Here is a 15,896-nt window from a genome sequence, read left to right as displayed (position 1 = left end):
AGCTGAGATTTATTTTCTATTCACTTTAGTTCTGTACTCTGGGGGGCAAGTGGCAGCTATAGATCTGTCTTCAGCAACAATCTGAGCACTTCGTTCTTCAATGCTGAATAGATATCAATGCTGAATAGATGCAGATTCCTTCAGATGAATCTGCAAGCTCAGGTTTAGTTGCAGTAAATCTGCCTACATAAATAATGCATTCTCTCCAAAACTCCTCTTCGTTCTGCCTTTTCAGTTGCAATCTGTTCTTCCTTTTCAATCTCTCTATTATCAGCGTAGAAGTAGCGCTCAGGTATGACTTCCCACAGGTGCTCAAGGGAAATAGTGCCATACCCAAGCAAGACCTTTTAGGTCAGCAACCACCATGTCAGACCCTTTGAATGAATACCCTCATTTTTGCATAAAATGTCAATATCCTATGCAAAATTGAGTTGAGGAATGTGTGTTACATAGAGCAGTAGTGAGCACATTAGTAGCAGATGCCTTTGGAAGATGTTAATAGACACTGTAAAATTTCCTTTTAAGTTAAGCTAGTAACCAAGGACAACTCTATATGGACCTCGGTGTGAGTAGTACAGTGTGTCTTAATTGTAGTACAGAATGTCTTAATTGTTATTCAAAAAAAGTTATTTTTTTTGTTTGTTTCTGTTGAAGGATATAAACAGCTGGAAAGAATTTTGCTTTTATTCTTGCCAAGCCAGACAAACTGCAAATTCATGCATTTCCTTGAACCCATCAAGGAGCTAAGGATGCAGGGCAATCAACTGGCCCCCAGTCGAAAGAGAAACAGGTGCCTGCAGGAAGAGAAATACATGTGCTGGCACACACAGGTAGATTCAACTGGACCCAAGTAAAAGGAGTTCAAGGGGGCGATTGGGGATGTGGTGGAGGCCAGTGGGGCACTGGTGTAAAAATGGGAAGCCCCTTGGGGCATTGAAATTGGGGGGATTTACACCCTTTTCAGGATTTTCTCCACAAATGTCACAAATGAAGAAAGTTAAGTTTTAACAAGGTGTCCTTTGGGTGCAGCATGGAGGATGGGAAGCAACTGCTGGTAGAGGGGCATTTAACTCCACTCAGACCCTTTTCCCTCCCTCACATATGGAACAGAAGCCTGATTCTGCGGAATGATGGGCTATAAACACTGCTGTACTTGGGGCACTGGTGAAAACACAATAAAGCTATGGGAAGAGAATAGTTAAAAAAGGGTGGGGGGCAGCCTCTGGGCCCATAACAATAGCCTGAGATGACAAGAGCGCTGAGGAGGATCTCTAAGATCAGAAATAAGGCAAGGCTGTTCTCTATCCCCAATCCTATTCAATATTATACTGTAAGATTTAGCCAGTGCAATCAAGAGAAAAAAAGAGAGAGAGAGAAAGAAAGAAGGGAGGGAGAGAGAGAAGGAAGGAGGGAAGAGAGAGAGAAAGAGAGAAAGCAAGCAAGAAAGGGCATAGGAAAATAAGGTTGTCTCTATTTGCTCGTGTCTGTGTAGAAAATCTCAGAGAATTTGCAAAATAGTTCTTAGAACTATTCGTGTAGGGCAGCACATGCATTCTGCAAGGGTTACATAATACAAGATCAATATTTAAAAAATTAAATTGCACTTCTATATACTGGCAAAGAAAACGTGAACTCCCAAATTGAAAACAATATGCTGGAATGACATCAGCAAGATGGTTGACTAGAACCCCCTCGTGCTCATCAAAGACAGCCAGAACAATGAATAAACAACTATGTTTTAACAATAATAACTGAGAGGGAGCTTTGGAGTGCATCATGGGAGTAAAAGAAACCTGCTGAGCACAGAAACTTAGGAGGACCACATAGAGAATGTAAGAAAATGCCTGGCTTCTACCACTTCATCCCCCAACTGGGATTAGCTTGGAACCAGGAGGAACTTCTACCTTTGGTGAAGAGGCAAGCAAACTGATCCTAGCAATTGCCATCAGCACCCTGGACACTTACAAACCTCACCACTGGAGTCCTCTGCAGTCCTCACAGGCACGAAGCCCAACTGAGGGAGCTGCCTGGAGTCCAGATAGCTGTGCTTTCCAGAGGGAAAGAGCTGACATGTGCCCCCTCCCTTCTGGCCCACACAGCTACTGTGCTATACCATCTTTGAATTGGAGCTATGGCTAAACTGTGTCTTGCTTCAGAGGCAAGTAGCCACAGCTCCCCTTCATCAATGAGGCTAAGCCACCACTGAACCACCCCAGCCCAGTGGCCTGACATCCATAAGTTGAGCTGTAAATAGCTATTACCCTTCCCTGTGGAGCCAAGCAGAGGTGGAAGTGCTCTACTTACTCCTCCCTGTGCTTCCTTGGGCAGGAGCTGAAGAAAATAGTAACTTAGCTACTCAGAGAAGTCATATCGCTCTGGTACCTAAGCTGAAGCAGTGACCTGCATCCCTTGGAAACAGTTCCTTGACCACCCAGAATGGTCATGCACCCCAATAATTAAGCTGAAGTGGCACCCTGCGTTCCAGGGAAATGATGTCTGGGTTGCCTGGAACAGTCATGTTCCTGAGGCCTGAGCTGAAGCAGTTTATCTTCCTCTGGGGAATTAATGTTCTGGCTGAGCTGATCAGCTACCCGTCCCAGAGCCGAGATGAGGTAGTACCCCACATCCAAGGAAACAGAGCATGGCTGAGATGAGGCCGTTCACCCTACATACCAAACAACCTTAGTACTCTGCTTCCCTGGAGCTGCACTCATTTCCTGGAGTATGAGCTGCTGAGACACTTCTCTGCCTGGAGGGTGGAATCATTGCTGTGCTGTTCCCTGACCCCTCAGTGTCCAAACAACACCGATTCTCTGCCATTTTGGAGTACTTGCTGCTGCTGCACCTGGCCTCACAGAATCTGGGATGCTGTGCAGCCCCATCATCCCAGAGCCTAAAGTCTCTACTGTGTGGTACCTCATTCTCTGAGATCTAAGTTCCAACAAGGCTGTATTGGCTTAGATTCTCAAATTGCGTCCATACCTTGCTTCCCAGGCACAAATGTCCAGAGCACTCAGAGTCAAGCCAGTGTTGTACCCTGCCCTTCAGAGGCAGAATCATAGCTAAAATTGAGCTCTCAGACCTGACCTTCTAGGAAATAACTCAGAGACACAGATTCTGGCTCTATGGGCAACCTACATCTAACTCTGCAACAGGGAGTGAAGAAGCGCCCCAGGACCCAAGTGCCAGAAAAAGTTTTCAAGACTCTGAGCCTAAGACTCCAGCCCAACAGCCATTCTAAGCACTTGCACCTGGAATCCAGTCCTGATGCTGCTGCTTTTAGGCCATGTCAGACCTGACACCAAAGGGATCTCCTTGGCTAAGTCTCCCCATTGTGGAGAAAACAAGAATAGGAGTATCCCCAAAAGCCTTGACACCAAGACATTAACAACCTATGGCACTGCCACTCCTGCCAAAAACTTCTACAGCCTAGCAGGAAAAGAAAACCAAAATAATGATCTTGAGGAAGCTTAACAATATCCAAGAATATACAGAGGAATAATACAAAAGAATCAGGAAAACAATTCACAATATGTATGATAAATTCAACAAAGAGATAGAAAATATAAAAAAAGAAGCTAACAGAATCCTACAACTGAGGAATTCAATGAATGAAGTTAAAATACAACAGAGAAATCAACAGCAGACTTAAGTGGAAGAAAAACCCTCTAAACTCGAAGATGGGCTGCTTATTTATAAAGAGTGTGAAGAATGCCATAAGATTTATGGAACAATGTTAAGGGAATGAACATTGTATTATGTGAGTTCCAGAAGGAGAAGGGAAAAGGCATAAAAAACCCTGTTTAGTTAACTAATAGCTGAAACTTTCCAAGTCTGAGGAGAGATATGAATATCCATATCTCTGTGGAGATTCATGAAACTCAGAAATCCCTAAATTGATTCAACTCAAAAACATTCTCCCCAGGGCACATTATAGTCAAATTGTCAAAAGTAAAAGAAAGAGACAATTCTAAAAATAGCAAGAGAAAAGCATCGAGTCAAATGCAAGGGACTCACAATTAGACTAACAGTATATTTTCTATATATTGCACACCAGGAGAAAATGAGATTATAGACTCAAAGTGCCGAAAGAAAAAAATCGCCAGTCAAAATACTGTACCCAGCCAACCTACCATTCATAAATGAAAGAGAAATAACATATTCCTCAGATAAACAAAAACTGAAGAAATTTATTACCACTAGATTGGTCTTACAAGATATGCTCCAGGAGTGCTATATCTGGAAGGAAAAAGACAATAATCACTATCACGAAAACATTCAAAAGTATAAAACTTGCCGGTAGAGCAGATACAAAAAGGAAAAAGAGAAGAGTCAAACCTATCATTACAGATAACCACCAAACCTCAGTAATAAACAAGAGGGAAAGGAAGGACCAAAGGGCATACAAAACAACAAGAAAATAACGGAGTGAAGTGACGGGAGCAAGTTCCCACCTATCAGTAATAACTTCAAGTGTAACCAGATTAAATTCCCCACTTAAATACATAGATTGGCTGATTGGATGTAAAAAATACCATGACCTAACTATACACTACCTACAAAAAACTCGCTTCACTTGTAAAGATACATATGAACTGAAAGTGGATGAAGGGAAAAAGATATCACAGGCAAATGGAAACCAAAAGTGAGCAGAGGTCGCTACACTTGTATCAGATGAAACAGACTTTATGTAAAAACTGTAAAAAGAGAAAAAGAAGGTCATTTTATAATGACAAAGGGATCAATTCAGAAAGAAGATATAAGAATTGTAAATGTATCTGTATCAAATATAGAAGTATCCAGATATGTAAAGCAAATGTTATTAAATGTAAAGGAAGGGATAGACTCCAATACAATAATAGTTGAGGACTTCGATACCCCACTCTCAGCATTGAACAGATTATTCAGACAGACAGAAAAATCAGCAAAGAAACTTTGGATTTAAACTGCATTTTAAATCAAATGAACTAACAGACTTTTATAGAACATTTCATTCAATAGTCACGGAATACATATTCTTTTCATCAGCATGTGGAACATTCTCCAGGTTAGAACACATATTAGGCCACAAAATAAATCTCAACAAATTTAAAAGAATCAAAATCATATCAAGTATCTTTTCTGACCACAATGGAATAAAACTAGAAATCAGTAACAAAAGTAACTTTGGAAACTGTATGCACACATAGAAATTAAACAGCATGCTACTGAATGACCAATGGGGCAATGAGGAAATTAAGAAGAAAATTTCAAAATTTCTTGAAACAAACGAAAATACACACACAACACCAAAATAGATGGGGTACAGCAAAAGCAGTATTAAGAGGGGGTAGCTTTACAGAAATAAACTCTTACATCAAAAGAGTAGAAAGATTTCAAATAAACAACTTAATGATACATCTCAAAAAACTAGAAAAGCAAGAACAAACCAAGCCCCAAATTAGTAAAAGAAATACTAAAGATCAGAGCATAAATAAATAAGAGACTAAAAAAATACAAAAAATCAACAAAAGGTTTTTTTTTTAAATGTAAACAAAAGCAACACACTATTAGCTAGACTAACCAAGAAACAAGAGAAAAAACTAAATAAAACAGAAATGAAAAAGGAGACATTACAACTGATACCGCAGAAATACAAAGAATCACTAGACATTATGAGCAGCTATATGATAGTAAATTAGAAAATCTAGCTCAAATCAATAAAATGAATACATTTCTCTATACATATTATCTAAAAAGATTGAATTAAGAAGAAATAGAAAACATGAGCAGACAAATTACAAGTAACAAGATCAATCTGTAATCAAGTCTCCCATCAAACAAGAGCCCAGGACCTGATGGCTTCACTGTGGAATTCTATCCAACTTTTATAGAAGAAATAATACCAATTCTTCTAAAAGTATTCCAGAAATTTAGAGGAGGGAGTTCTTCCAAACTCATTCTGCAAGACCAGCATTACCCTGATACCAAAACCAGACACAGACAAAACAACGACAAAAAACTACCATCCAATATCCCTGATGAACATAGATGCAAAAATCCTCAACAAAATCCTAGCAAACGAAATCTAGCAGCATGTTAAAAAGATCATTCACCAGGTGGTATTTATCACAGAGATTCAAGGATAATCAGGTAGTATTTATCAGAGATTCAAGGATGGTGTAACATATGCAAATCAATAAACATGATACATCACATTAACAGAATAAAAAACAAAAACAATGTGTCTCAATAAATGCAGAAAAAACATTTGATAAATTCAATGATTTTTCATGATAATTATCAACAAGTTAGGTATAGAAGGAATACATTTCTTTTTTGTCACGTCTATTTTCTGAGGATGAGGAGAAGGAATGTATTTCAATGCAATGAAGTCTATATATGACAAACTTATAGACAACATCATACCACCTGGGGAAAAGTTGAAAGCTTTTCCTCTGAGGTCTGGAACAAGACAAGGAAGCCCACTTTAAGCATTTTTATTCAACATAGTACTGGAAGCCCTAGCCAGAGCAATTAGGCCAAAGAAAGAAGCAAAAGGCATCCAAACTGGAAGAGAAAAAGCTAAATTATCCCTGTTTGCAGATGACAAGATCTCACGTATAGAAAGCCCTAAGTTCCTCCAAAAAAATCTCTTAGGACTGATAAACAAATTTGTCAAAGTGGCCAATATACAAAGTCAAGTTCAAAAATCAATAGGATTTCTAAACACCAACAATAAACTATCTGAAAAAGAAACCAGGATGTCTCATTTACAATGGCTATATAAATAAATAATAAATAAATAAAATGCCTGGGAATAAGTTTAACCAAGAGCTGAAAGATCTCCACAGAGAAAACTATAAAACAATGCTGAAAAAATTTGAAGACACACGAAAAAGGAAAGACATTCCATGTTCATAGATTAGAAGAAGTAATATTGTGAAAATGACCATACCACCAAAGCAATCTACAAATACAGTGCAATCCTTTATGAAAATACCAATGACATTTTCTACAGAAATAGAGAAAGTATTTCTAAAATTCATATGGAATCGGAAAAGACCCTGAATGACCAAAGCACTTCTGAGCAAAAACAACAATAATAAAGACAGAAACAAAGCTGAAGGAATCAGACTATCAAACTACAAAGCTATAGTAACCAAAACAGTATGTTGCTGGCATAAAAACGGACATATAGGCCAATGGAACAAAATATAGACCCCAGAAATACATTCACTTATTTTCAGCCAACTGATTTTCTTTTTCTTTTTTTGTGGGAAGTTCATTGATTTTTACAATAAAAATTTATCTGTAAATTTGATAAAACCTTCCTTTAACTGGAGACAATTTGAGGTTTTGCTAAACAAGGTTTGGGAAGTCCTCTTATGACTAGTTTTGTCCTCAAGTCTGTCCCCCAGAAGCCATCAGAAGTCTCCATCACCCCTGGGCTCCAGATTGCTTTTACCCTACTCCCAGGAAATTTGGAGGCAGAGATCTCCCTTTCCTATTCATTGTTTTCACCTCCACCCTTCTCAGCGATGGAGCTGGAGTTCCAGGCCCAGGTGGTGAATGAGATTGTGGGTGTCAAGAGTATGTAGTTCATGATTTCCACCCCAGCAGCTGGTGCCCTGCTTCCAGGTGACAGTGAGTCAAGTCAGGAAGAGGATTCCAGGAGGGCTAATGGAGGCAAGAAGGCAGGGGATGCAGGGCAAGAGGCATGAACCCATACCCCTGCTGCCCATGGCCCATCTCCCTCTGGAAAGCTCCAGCTTTTCACCTTCCAGCTGAGCCTGAAGAACACAGTGCTAAAGTCCATCATAGGTTTATTGGTTCCTGAGGGGCACTGCTATTGGCCAACATGTCCAGTGGGGCTGCTGCCCCTCCATGCCATCAAGCGCATTGCTTCCAATGTGACACTGCTGCTGGACTACCTCTCTTACACTCCTCCCTGGTGCAGGCCCTGTGCAGCTCCTCCTGCAACCTGCTCCTCAGTAAGTTCTACTCCCTTACCTGGCCTGCCTAGTTTCTCCCACCTGCTGTCACCCACACCAGGATGTTTCAGCTCAGCTCCCTGGACATCAGAGGCACAGGACCTTGCCCCTAACTGTCCGACCTGCCCTCCCACTTCCAGTTCATTGCTTCAGTCTCCTGCTGCTGCTGCTCTTCCTCAGTGCCAGAGATCATGCTGCTGTCTGGGCTGCTGGTCTGGGGCAACTTTGGGGCCAAGAGCAGCCTGAGCCTAGTTCTGAGAGAGGAAAAGCAAGATTATGAGAACCCAGGGTCTAATCCTGAAGTGGGTCGGGGCTGAGGCACTTTCCTGGGGGTGAGGAGTAAGGAATGAGGCCTAAGTGCAGGTCTGAACAGAGAAGAGCTGGCAGATTGCTAACCTAAAGCTGGGTGAGGATGCAGGGGTTGCTAGGTGGGTGCGGCTCCTTGCACCAACCCTGCTGGCTCTCCTGTCCCTGGGCTCCACCATATCTTTTCTTGTTAGAGGTGGGTATGCCTCAGGGAGGAAGCTTGGCCTCTCTAAAGGCCCAGGTGACCTCAACTCTTCAAGATAACATGTTACCTTGTGGAGCCTCCCTAAGATGGTGTTTTTCAATTAAAGATGGCTAGCAATGGGCCAGACCTAAATGTTCATTAATTGAGACTCTCAGGAAGGGAGAGATAAAGGTTGATGAGCCCTGGGGTTCATCCTTCTGCTCACGTTGTGGGGGCCTGAAGAACAACTCCTTTCTCTGCATCTTTGCTTCATGGAAGCAAAGATGAATAAAGGGGTCAAAGACGAGCTGGGCGGAGACTATTGACCATGACTTTTTTCTCATGTATTTGGCCTTGGTGCTATGCAGCCAATTTATCTTCACTTGAATTTGGTGCAGGGTGCAAAGCCAACTCAGCCCCTAAAGAGGCTGCACCCCATGGCAAGCAGCCCAGGTTATAACAGTGTCAGGCCTGGGTTGCAGACTTTAGGATGCAGTTTCAGTTTCCAATGACTGGGGGTAGAGCCAAGACAGGGTCTCTGGAGAGCTGAGGAGGAAAGTCAGATCTTTTCTCTATCCCTGAAAGGCCCTAAACTACCCTGAGCTCTCCCTCTGTTGGCATATAAACAAAAAGCTTGAAATAAACCCACCCCCAAGTGCAAGTACACCTCAAGGGTCTGTCTTCATTGAACTCAGCTATTCACTCTGATCCTAAGTAGATGGGACCTTACTTTTCACCTAACTTGGCTCCTGAATTTCTCTGCACTGTCCACCAGTCTCCCAGCCCATAGGCATGCAGCCTAACTGCTCCTTCTGCAACCACTGCTGTTTGGCCCTGGACCAGGAGGCACTAATGCTGGGGATTGGGAGATAGGGGCCTGGGAAGCAGGCCACAGAGGGTGGGTCAGGGCTCCTTTTCTGAATGCCTTCTGCAGTGTATTGGACCCAGAGGGAATGGCAAGCAGGCAGCTCTTCCCCCAGTCACCTGGGGGATGCCTGGGAGATAGAACAGCCCCAGACTTCAGGTCTATGGGCAATGGGGAATGTGTTTCTGCACTAAATCCAAGAGAACCTGATTGCTTTCCCCCAAGTCTTCTGACTACTTCTCTGAGCCCTACCCACATTTTTGGCCTGAAAAGGAAGCTCTAGTACCCATTTCTGATTCAGGTCAAAGGTAGGGCTGTTCTGCCCTCCTGCTTTTGGTACACAGGAGGTAGCTGTGGGCACAGGCCTCTGTCTTCTTTCTCAAAAGCTGTCAGCATCACAAAACTCAAGATGTCTTGCCCACCTTTCTGGGAGAATGCTGGTTTGGTTGGAAATGTGGGCTTCAGGGAAAAAGCAGACACCAGGTCTAGAGGGCTCAGGGATGGGGCTCCTGGATGGGGCAGTGAAGACAAGTCTCTTTCCCAAAGAACTTCAAACTCACCCAGCCCAGGGGCAAGTTAACACTGGTTTATCTCTCCAGTGACCTGGCTAGTCTGGTTGAATCAGGCAGGGCTAGCAGAAGACTTAGGCAGAGGTGTTGAAAAGATGATTGGTCATGTCACCCACCTGCTCCATGTGTACATGCACTTCTCCAGGTTCTTGATGAAGGGCATGCTGCTGAACTTGTGAAGAGAGGCCCCATAAGTTTCCTTGACAATGTTTTTTAGGGCCTGGCAAATCCTGTCCTTATTCTCTGTGTCTGAAATAGCCCAGACCTTCTGGATCTTGCACAGTTCTTCAAGACCATCACTGAAGCCCTTGAAACACTCCTTGATCGTCTGCTGCTCTTTATCCTAGAGTCTGACTTCTGGTTGGAACACAGGGAGACTGTTCTCTGTGAAATATTCAGTCACCAATTGCACTGGTAGGTCCGGATCTACTGCTCAATGTGCTCCCAGTGGGAGTGCTCAGCAGTTTCCTGAGTCACAGCCACCAGCTGGATCAGCTTAGACTTCAGGGATTTGAGGATGTAGCTGTAGTTGTGCAGGAAGATGGTGCTCAGAGCTGGATCCTCATACACCTTCGACTTGCTCAGCAAGTTCAGCTGCAGGCTACCAGAACTCTACAGATATGGGTGCTTAGCAGTCACTTGCTGAACTTGGAACTGTGGCTGTGGGTGAAGAACTGACCTCTTGGGTAGCCAGCATATCACCCACCATCTCTTGGAAGTCCAGAGCTGCTGCAGGAAGAGGATGACTTTGCTTGTGAGCATGGTGCCATCCTTGTTGGCACCATGAATTGTCTTATGAATTGTCCCTGGCCACTTGACTGACTTTTTGGTGGGTGTGTTTTTACTCTTGTTGGGGATAGAAAGAGAGTAGGGAATTCCAGAAAAAGAACTGTTTTTCCAGAAATACTTCTCCAGGCCCTTGATGGAGTGGTCCAACTGGCTGGAGCAAATCTAGTAGCAGACATTCATAAAATCTTGGTTGTGTCTGTATTCCACCAGCCAGCAGGAAATGCAGAAAATACATCCTGGAGCACACTCTTGGGTAGGTGCTCCAGGGACATAACCTCCTGTACCTCCAGATCATCATCACCACAAATCAGATCCAGGGTGAGCACAAGGGAAACAACCTTATTGCGCCTGGTCATCAGGCTGCAGAGCTCGGATTCTAATGATTCCTTCCCCTGCTCAAACAACAGCTTCACTTTGTTGTGTTCTGGGCTGTCTGAGCTATTGTCCAGAAAATACTCCACAGCCTTCTGAGTCTTAGCCATGCTTCCCAGGTACTCTTCTGGCCTACCTGCGGGGCCCTCTCTGATGATCTTCTAAGTGTCACTGGCTATGTGGTAGGAGCTGATGATGTGGTCCAGGATGGATAACGTCTTCTCAAAATTGTCTTGCAGACACTGCATATTATCTGTCTGCTTGTGCACAGGAATGATGGAATTCTCTAGCTCCGTATGGTGGCTCTCATATGATGACAGGATAGACATCATGTTCTTGGTGAGCTGGCCAGTCTTCTTCAGGCCGTCTTGAATAAAGGACAGCATTTCCTCCTCCTGTTTCATCTTCTTTTTAATCTCCTGCAGCCAGGTGAATGCCTCCAGTGGAAGGATCATTGCTGCAAACCCTATGGCTCCTACTCCCTTGTTTCTTTCCTCACAAGCTGACTGTAAATAAAGGCAATAAGAGCATTCATTGGTGGGAGGGACAGTTTCTTCAATAAATGGTTCCGGGAAAACTAGATAGTCATATGCAGAAAAATGCAACTAGACCCCCATCTCTTACCATATAAAACAATCAACTCAAAATGGACTAAAGATTTAAATATAAGACCCAAACCTATGAAACCACTAGGAGAAAATATAGAGTTAACACTTAAGGATATGGCTCTGGGCAAAGATTTTATGTGCTTAAAAGCGCAAGTAACAAAAGCAAAAATAGATAAGTGGGATCATATGAAACTAAAAAGCTTCTGTGCAGCAAAGTAAGCAACCAACGGAGTGAAGAGACAACCTGCAGAATGGGAGAAAATATTTGCAAACTATCCATCTGACAAGGGGTTAAATCCAGAATATATAAGGAACTCAAACAAGTCAACAGCAAAATAATAATCATAATTCATTAAAAAAATGGGCAAATGAGCTGAATAGACATCTATTGTAAGAAGAGATACAAATGGCCAACAGGTACATTAAAAATTCTCCACATCATTAATCATCAGGGAAATGCAAATCAAAGCCCCAAAGAGATACTGTCTCACCCCAGCTAGAATGGCTTTTATTTAAAAGATAAAAAGCAACAAATGCTGGGGAGGATGTGGAGAAAGGGGACTTTTATACGCTATTAGCGGGAATTATAGTACTAATTATAGTACTAGTAAAAATACTAGTACAGCCATTATGGAAAACAATATGGAGGTTCCTTAAAAAACTAAAAGTAGAGCTAACATGTGATTCAATAATCCCACCTCTAGGTATATATCCAAAGGAATTAAAATCAGTGTGCAAAAGAGGTGTCTGCACTTTCATGTTTATTGCCCCAGTATTAACAATAGGATACGGATTCAACCTAAATGTCCACCAGCAAATGAATGAATAAAGAAAATGTGGTACATATAGACAACTGAATACTATGAGGCCATAAAAAGAACAAAGTTCTGCCATTTGTGGTAACACAGATGAGGTTGGAGGACATTATATTTAGTGAAATATAACACACAGAAAAATAAAAATTGCATATTCTCACTCATATGTGGGAGCTAAAAAAGTTATCTTTTAGAAGTAGAGAGCAGTTACTAGAGACCTGGAATGGTAGAAGAAGAACGGGCTTGCCAAGGATTGGTTAATGAACACAAAATTAATGCTAGTTATAAGGAATAAGGCCTAGTGTTCCATAGCATGACAGGGTGGCTATAATCAACCTCAATCTGTTGCATATGTTCAAATAGGTAAAAAAAAAACAAATTTTGAATGTTCCCAATACAAGTAATGATAAATGTTTGAGGTAATAGATATTCTAATTATACTGATTTAATCATTACACATTGTATACATGTATTGGAATATCACATTGTATCCCATGATATGTACAATTATTATGTGTCAATTAAAAATAATAAAGGCAAAAAAATATACTATTTAAAATAACAGCAAAAGTTGTTAGATATGAGTCTATTAAAATATATATAGGATCTATATGTTGAAACTATAAAACCATAATGAAAGAAACCAGTGAAGACCTACAGAAATGGAGTTCTATGCCATGCTCAAGGATTGTTAAGATGCCAAATTTCCCCAGTTTGACCTACAGATTCAAAATAAAAATTCCAGCAGTTTTTTTGTGGATATCAAAAAGCTGATTTTCAATACAGCTTCCCCTTCCACCATAGAAAAACAAAGAACTAAGATTAGCCAAACAATTCTGAAAAAAAAAAAAACAAAACCAACAACAACAACAACAACAAAGTTGGAGTACTCCTATTACTGAATTCCAAGACTTACTGTAACGCCTCAGTAATCAAGACAATGTGGCATGAGGAAAAAGATAGACACATACATCTACGGAATAGTGTAGAGAGCCCAGAAATAATCGATCCACATAAATATAGTCAACTTATTTTTAACTGACATGCAAAGGCAGTTCAATAGAGAATGATAGTCTTTTCAACAGATGGTACTGGAACAGTTAGAGATGCATGCACAGCAAAGTAAATCTCAATGTAACCTCACACTTTACACGAACGTTAACTCAAAATACAGCAGACCTAAAGGTGAAACGTAAAACTTCCGGAAAAAAAAAACAACCAAGGGAGAAAATCTGTGTAATCTTGGGCTAAGCAGAGTTTTTAGCTACAACACCAAAAGCATAATTCACAAGGAAAAACATAGGTAAGTTGGACTTAATCAAAATTTAAAATGTTTAATCCATGAAAGACACCACTAAGGGAATGAAAAGACAAGCCACACACTGGGAGAAAATATTTGCAAGTAATATTTCTGACAAGGACTTTATCCAGAATATATGAAGAACTCTAAAACTCAATGATAAGGAAACAAACAACCCAAGTAAAAATGGGCAAATGATCTGAAAAGACACTATACTGAAATATGTAGTTGGCAAATAAGCATATGAAAAGATGGTGAATATCATTTATCACTAGGGAAATGCAAATTAAAACAATCATGAGATACCAGTACACATCTATTAGAATGGCTGAAAAAAAAAAAAGGCAACATCAAATGCGGGGGAGGAATGCAGAGCAATAGGAGCTCTCATTCATTGCAAGTGGGAATGAAAATGGTTTACCACTTTGGAAGACAGTTTGGCAATTTCTTATAAAATTACACATAGGCTTACGATATGACACAGCAATCATTCTCTTGGGCATTACCTAACTGTTTTAAAATCTTATGTTCTCACAAAACCTGCATGCAAATGTTTATAGCAGCTTTATTCATAATTACTCAAAACTGGAATTAACTAAGATTTCCTTCAGTAGGTGAATGGATGAACTGTGGTATATCCATACAGTGAAATACTATTTAGCAATGAATAGTATTTATAGCCATTATTTTACACAACTACATGGATGAGTCACAAATGCATTTTACAAGTGAAAGAAGCCAAAGTAAGAAGACTACAAACACAATATAACTCAATCCATATGATATTCTGGAAATGGTCAAAGTTATAGGGATGGAAAACATATTGGTCATTGCCAAGAGTTTAGGGAGAATGAAGTATTTGACAAGGGGAAGCATTGGGCATTTTAAAAGTGTGATGGAGCTAATCTGTATGGTACTGTGGTAACAGATACATGATTCTATGTATTCGTCAAAACCCAGCGAACTTTGCAGCACAAACAATGTGCCTTAATATATGCAAATAAAAAATCGACCAAGAGGTCAACATCTCAAGAGAGTCTGTAGACTCTAACAAAAGAAAATAACTGCATTACAAATATATGACATAACCTCACTGAAGGGTTTGGGGAGAATAAGATGCTCACCTAAGTAACTTTGGGAAATGGTGGGTGTGTTAGTTTGTTTCCACACTGCTAAAAAGAACTACTTGAGACTGGGAAATTTATGGAGTAAAGAGGTTTAATTGACTCACAGTTCTACAGGCCTAACAGGAAGCATAGCCAGAAGGCCCCAGGAAACTTACAATCATGGCAGAAGGTGAAGGGGAAGCAGGCATGTCTTACCACAGTGGAGCAGGGAGACAGAGCTAGGGAGAAAGTGCCACACACTTTCAAACAACCAGATCTTGTGAGCACTATCCGGAGAACAAGGAGAAGTTGACCCCCATGATACAATCGCCTCTCTCCAGGCCCCTCCCCCAACATGTGGAGATTACAATTAGGGATGAGATTTGTTAGGACACAGAGACAAACAGTACCATTAGGGTTTTTTGTTTTTGTTTTTTGAGAGCGTCTCACTCTGTCACTCAGGCTGCAGTGGTGTGATCTTGGCTTACTGCAGTCTTAACCTCCCCAGACTTGGGTGATCCTACTGCCTCAGCCTTCTGGGTAGCTGGGACTACAGGAGCATGATACCATGCTTGGCTAATTTTTGTATGTTTGTAGAGACAGGGTTTTGCCATGTTGCCCAGGCTGGTCTTGAACTCTTGGCCTCAAGAGATCCACCCTCCTTGGCTTCCCAAAGTGCCGGAATTATGAGTGTGAGCCACCATGCCAGGCTCACATGAAAATGGTGTTTTAACTGGAAACTATAAAACAAAAGACAAAAGGAACTAAAGATTGAACATAAGCACTGTTTTCTAGTTGGTAAATTTGTTTCTCCTAAGGATATGGTTTAACAATTCTGAAACTGCTGAACGTGTTTACTGGCATTGAACAAATAAATAAGTGGACAGCAGCTGGTGGGAGCCAGGTTTCTTGTGATTGAAGAGGGATGTAACAGATAAGCAAAGTTAGAATGAACCATGTGGTAACAGATTAGAGTTGGCGACACCAGTTTGAACTCGTGTTTATCTTA

The 15,896-nt window shown here is 41.2% G+C and overlaps 1 pseudogene; it reads right to left on the bottom strand.

Moving 5' to 3' along the window:
- Positions 1 to 9,927: 9,927 nt before the first annotated feature.
- On the bottom strand, positions 9,928 to 11,457 carry LOC100398202 (exocyst complex component 7-like; annotated as a pseudogene).
- Between the last annotated feature and the right edge of the window lie 4,439 nt (positions 11,458 to 15,896).

Source organism: Callithrix jacchus, chromosome 3 (genome assembly GCF_049354715.1).
Source record: "Callithrix jacchus isolate 240 chromosome 3, calJac240_pri, whole genome shotgun sequence".
Taxonomy (NCBI): Eukaryota; Metazoa; Chordata; class Mammalia; order Primates; family Cebidae; genus Callithrix; species Callithrix jacchus.
Note: the sequence above shows the minus strand (reverse complement) of the source record. Positions and strands in the feature narration are given on the sequence as shown.